Here is a 6000-nt window from a genome sequence, read left to right as displayed (position 1 = left end):
CGCAGCTGCAGACTTTTTCCCGGACTCCCTCCCGGCTAGCCGTGGTGCACTAGCCCCTTCAGGCTGTGTTCACGCTGCCAACCCCAGTCCTCTCCCTGCGATATGACCAAAGCCCGAGCCTCAGCTCCCAGCCCCGCCCGCCCCAGCGGGTGAGCAGACAAGCCTCGCAGGCTGGTGAGTGCTGCTCGGCGCTGAGCCTCCGTGCAGGAATCTCTCCGCTTTTCCCTCCGCACCCCTGTGGCTGCGCTCTCCTCCGTGGCTCTGAAGCTCCCCCCTCCGCCACCCGCAGTCTCCGCCCGTGAAGGGGCTTCCTAGTGTGTGGAAACCCTTCCTGCTTCACAGCTCCCTCCCACTGGTGCAGGTCCCGTCCCTATTCTTTTGTCTCTGTTATTTCTTTTTTCTTTTGCCCTACCCAGGTATGTGGGGAGTTTCTTGCCTTTTGGGAGGTCTGAGGTCTTCTGCCAGCGTTCAGTAGGTGTTCTGTAGGAGTTGTTCCACCTGTAGATGTATTTCTGATGTATTTGTGGGAAGGAAGGTGATCTCCGCGTCTTACTCTTCCGCCATCTTGAAGCTCCTCCTGATTCTGCATTTCTAACAAGCTCCCACGATGGCGATGCTGCTGGTCATCAGATCACTCTGTGCAGCAAGGTGGGTACAAGTGAACAAAAAATTAATAATGGAAAAGATAACTCCATAGTACAGTAGATTAATAGAAAAAAATGCAATGAGAAGAAAGAGGTTCTAATATAATAAGAAGTTAGTAAATGATAAAGGTGAATGCTTAATGAGGAAAGAAGAATCTCATCCATCATTGGTGTTGGGGAAATTGTTTAGGTCTTTGATGCAAAAAAAATTGCATTACTGTCTCCCAGCAATACCAAAGTCATTGCCAGGTATATTGAGAAATTTTGTGGAAAATTCAATCCTATAAAGTAAATCAAATTATAAAACTATAAAATAAGTATAAACTCAGAATAGGGGGGATTATTTTAAATGTAAAACAGAAGCAGAACTCTAAAGGAAAAAACTGATATATTTGACAACATACATGTAACTTTTTTTATATTAAAATAAAGGGTAAATAATAAGCTGTGGTATGTTTGCTAAGCATCACATCTCTATCAACAAAGTGATTCTTAAAAGTTTCTATCTTCTGACCCAGTAATTATACTTATTTTGGAGATATGCATAGAGATGTTTTCATATAGATATTAATCACAGCATAAATTATAGGATGAAAAAGTAGAACATATCCAAATTAAACAGTCAGGAATAAACTAGAAAATCTAGACTATGAAATACTATAAAAATATTCAGTGATAGTTTAAAGATGTATTTAATATTATGTATAGGAATTCTCGTGGCTTATTTTTAAGTGTAAAATTATCAAATTCTTTAAAATGTATACATATATACATATATGCAGATAATATGTAAATGTAATGTAATTATGCATATGTGTGGATGGATAAACAACAAATAGGTAGAGAGATAGATAGCATATAGATACAAATATATACATAACCACATGAAGTAAGAAAATATTAAAAAAGGCAGATTTTACAATATTTTTCTCCAGTTGGTTGGGATTGAAGGTGATGTTTATTTTATTTGTCATATCCTCTATATATCCAAATTTTCTGCAACAAATGCATTATTTTTATAATCATCAAAAGGACTACAGTAATTTCTTTAAAAAAATAAAAAAGGACTATGAGTCCAGAAAGAATGTGTTTTCCATGCCACAAAAATTTTAGTCCTGAGAAAACTCAGATCAGAGAAGGCCCAGAGCATCTTGTGTCCTGGTAGCCTCTCTTCTGACCCCTAAATAATGCAAAAGGGACTCCAAGGCGAAATGCAGGGTCCAGATTCTTCTTCATTTTTTATATATTTGTCGGTCATAAGCCATTATAAAGCATATATGATATATCTAGCACCCTATTAATATATGTTTGTAAGAATATCTTAACTATACATACTGATAATAAAAGTTCTCTTCTACAGTTAAGGACACATTTTCACTTTGAGATTTTTCAACTTTATCTGAAAATACTGTTGTGTCGAGGAATTAAATAGCTTTCATTTAAAGAGGACACAACATGTGATGGTCACTGTGCATACATTATATTTAATATTCATAAATCTTTTGTAAAATGGATATTATTGTCCCTGATTTAACAGAGTCAGCAATTGAGATGTTCAAAATCGTAGAGGGAAGAACCCAATTTGTCTTGGACTGTAGCCAATATTTCTTTCCTTTTTATATTGCCTTTATTCAGGGATTTTACTTAATAACCAAGGAGAAGTAAGAAAAAATGATAAACAATCCTACCCTATTGCTCATTATGGATTTGCAACCAGGGGCTTGGTTTCTACAGCTTCCGGGGACAGTCTGTCCAGATTTCTAAGCCTAAAGGTCCTCCGTCTGGTCCGTGAGTAGGAAGCAGGCATTAATTGAGTTATTTCAAGTCTGTTTTTGGCTATGAATGTCCCCAGGTGTAAGTGCCTGGTGTGTTCTGTGAGCATCAGTTACTTATTAAACTTCCCACACACTAGAGAACCAGTAAACAAACAGGAACAAATTGTAAGGGAGGAAACAAATCCTTACAGTTTGTCCTAATTATTTAAAAAGAGGTTAAAGAGGTCATGGAAAATGTTTCTTTAATGGGCCAGCACTTCTGCTCCAGATTATAAGGAAACAGGTGTGCAGCAGTAGCTCAAATAACCTGAACCGATTCTTCCTCCTGTCTCCAAACGCTTTTCACCAAACAATAGGGAACTGATTTTTTGAATGCCACTTAATCAGAGAATCAGCATTTATTATTTATTCTAAGGTGGTAAAAAGTCACCCTTGAAAAGTGGCATTGCAAAAGTTGAAATGGATCCAACACAGGCCTTCCTGAGACCTAACACAGACCTAACACAGATGCCTCTTATCCCGATCCCTGAACGCTGCTGCTGGTCTTGGTTCTGCCTCCCATGCCCCACACTCCCCCACCGACTTCAGCAAGAGCTAGGGTGCTCTTAGAGCGCTTACGTTCTGTACTTCTACTAGCAAAATCTAAAGTCTAAATCTGCAAATCCTTCTGCAGTTTTCACTGAACTATCACTAATTTGTCTGAATTCGTAAACCCTTCCACCTCAGTTCCACAAACTTAGACCAAGGGAACATTTGATACACTGATTTGAGCATCTTTTACATTGCTTTCTAAAAATATTTTAGTCTTGTATTTTTTGTGCTTCCAAAAGTATTAAAGTGGATGTATTTTATTTATATTAATAACAATATATTATATATTAATATATAGGGATACATTTATTTGATATATTAAAATAACACATATAACTTTATTAATTCTAATAACATTTCATTAATTTTATTAATAGTAATTTAGATCATGACTAGAGTAGGAGAACAGCAGGTATAATCCTAGGGGAATCAGGGTAGTATTGTGGTTAAGAAGGTGAGTTCTGGAGCTAGAAATATGATTTTTAAATCCCAATCGGTTATTTGCTTGTAATGTGACTTAGGCAAGTTATTTAACTTCGCCATTGCTTTGTTTAACTTATTTTAAAGTGGATATAATAATAGTACCTATCTTAAAGCTTTGTTAGAAGAATTAAGCAAAAAATTGGTACAGTGCTTGACATATAATAACTTCTCAAATAATACTGGCTGCTAATATTATTATCTTCATTCTCATGCCTTATACTAGATATCTGGAGATACACACAAAAAAGTAAGATATGGCCTTCTATTTAGAGGAACTTAAATTCTAGCAGATGACACAAAAACATAAACAAATCCTTTCAACACAGTATGGTCAGTGTTGTACTAGAGCAGATCCTGGATCTAGGGGAGTTTAGAGGATTCACAGTGGGGCACTGCCTCAGGCTAGGGCAGTGTCCCTTGAGGAGATGACACCTCATCTGAGACTTAAAGGACAAATAGGCATTAGTGAGGTGAGTAAGGAATTCTGGAACATAGAAAGTCATATGAGGTCAATGCCAGGACTTGGGGATCAGATGTGGGAGGTAGAGAGTCTCAGACTTGGGGTTGGCAGTCATATGGTGATGATGGTGATAGAGGTAGGGTTACTGGAGAAGATTTCTGATGGGTAAGATAAATCCATCCACTGTTTTGGACATGTTAATTTAGTTCAGCTTATGAAACAACCAATTATTTTTATTTTATTTTTTTAAACTGCTTTATTGGAGTATAATTGCTTTACAATGGTGTGTTAGTTTCTGCTGTACAACAAAGTGAATCAGCTACATGTATACATATATCCCCGTATCCCCTCCCTCTTGAGCCTCCCTCCCACCCTCCCTATCCCACCCCTCTAGGTGGAGCTGATCTCCCTGTGCTATGCGGCTGCTTCCCACTAGCTATCTATTTTACATTTGGTAGTGTATATATGTCCATGCCACTCTGTCACTTCGTCCCATCTTCCCCTTCCCCCACTGTGTCCTTAAGTCCGTTCTCTACATCTGCATCTTTATTCCTGCCCTGCCATGAAACACCCAATTAAATGTATCTAGTTCACAGTTTGATTCAAAATATCAGAAGTCAGTATCAGAACAGTAAATTTAAAAATCTTCAGAATAAAAACAGTAATTGAAACCATAAGAACAGATGAGATTTCCCAGGTAAAAGAAGTAGATGAAGGACAAAATGTTGGGCAAAAAACCAGTTTTAGATATCAGAGCCGAGTTCCTCAACCTCAGCACGACTGACATCTTGTGCTGAATAATGTTTTTATGGTGAGGCTGTCCTATGCAAGGCAGCATGTTTGTCAGCAACCCTGGCCTCTACCCACTGACTCCAGTAGCACTCCCTGCCTCCTCTGGTTGGGACCAAGATGCCTCCACACCTTGTCAGATGTCTCCTACAGGACAAATCCCCTGCAGTTTAGAAACACTGAAATAGAAGAGAAACTATGAAATAAACTAAGAAAGGACCTTCAGCATGGTAGGAAGAGAACCAGTATTTAAGTGCTTCATGAAAATTGAAGGGTTCAGTACTTTCAAAATAGAGAGAATATTTATTCACTCAATGGATTTTTAAGGGCAGAAATGTTATAATCTGGGATACTGAAAATCACTCATTAGATGTGACAATATGAATGTCTGTGGTGGGATTTGCCAGTGAAAATTCAGATGGGGGTGGAAGTCAGTTTATAATGGTTGTTGGAATACTTGAGAGAGAAATTAGATTCAGCAAAAGTAGAATAAATTTTTACAAAGTTTAGCTAAGATGAAAAAGTAGAACAGTGAGGCATCTGTCAGTGAGAACGCAAAATTCATTTTAGTAAGAGAGAGGATGGAGAAATGTAGGGTAAAGAAGGAAAAAAGGAAAACTGATAGACCAAAGTCTGGAAGGCATAAAATCAAGAGATTAGGTAGAGAGGTTGATCTTGAGCACTTGATCCTTTCAGCCTAGAGAAAAGAATGATTTATGTATTAGTAATCATTTGCTCCATAACAAATTGTCCCCAAACGTAATGGCTTGAAATAACAATATTGATTATTTCTCAGTTTTTGTACAGTAGAATCCACGTGTGTCTCAGCTGGGTCTTCTGTTTCAGGTTCTCCTCCTGACTACAGTCAAGGTTTGGGCTGGGGCTGCAGCCATCAGGGCTCCGCTGGGGAAAGGGGAGCTTTCAAGCTCAGTCACATGATTGTTGGCAGGATTTAGTTCCTTGTGAGCTCTTGGACTAAGGACTTCAATATCTTGCTGGCTGGCCAGAGGTTCCCCTTAGTTCCTAGTTCCTTGCCCCATGGGCTTCTCTATATGACAGATTACAACATGGCAATTTTCTTCATCAGAGTGAGCAAACCAAATAAAGAGGGAAAGGTGTGGGGAGGGAGGGAGAGAGGGGGAGAGAGAGGAGAGAGAGAGAGTGAGTTCTCAGCTTTCTATAATCTAAGAAGTGACGTTTCATCATTTTGCTGTATTCCTTTCCTTAGAGGCAAATCATTAAGTCCATCCCACACATT

The 6000-nt window shown here is 38.6% G+C and overlaps 1 pseudogene across 1 annotated transcript in view; it reads right to left on the bottom strand.

Moving 5' to 3' along the window:
- Nucleotides 1–237: 237 nt before the first annotated feature.
- Nucleotides 238–6000, bottom strand: part of LOC309631154 (small ribosomal subunit protein uS17m pseudogene) — a 541273-nt pseudogene continuing 535510 nt past the window's right edge. The window contains exon 2 of the transcript XR_014249528.1: nt 238–564. The product of XR_014249528.1 is annotated as a small ribosomal subunit protein uS17m pseudogene (transcript). The remainder of the gene's footprint in view (nt 565–6000) is intronic.

This window comes from Balaenoptera borealis (assembly GCF_965194805.1).
Source record: "Balaenoptera borealis genome assembly, chromosome: 6".
NCBI lineage: Eukaryota > Metazoa > Chordata > Mammalia > Artiodactyla > Balaenopteridae > Balaenoptera > Balaenoptera borealis.
Note: the sequence above shows the minus strand (reverse complement) of the source record. Positions and strands in the feature narration are given on the sequence as shown.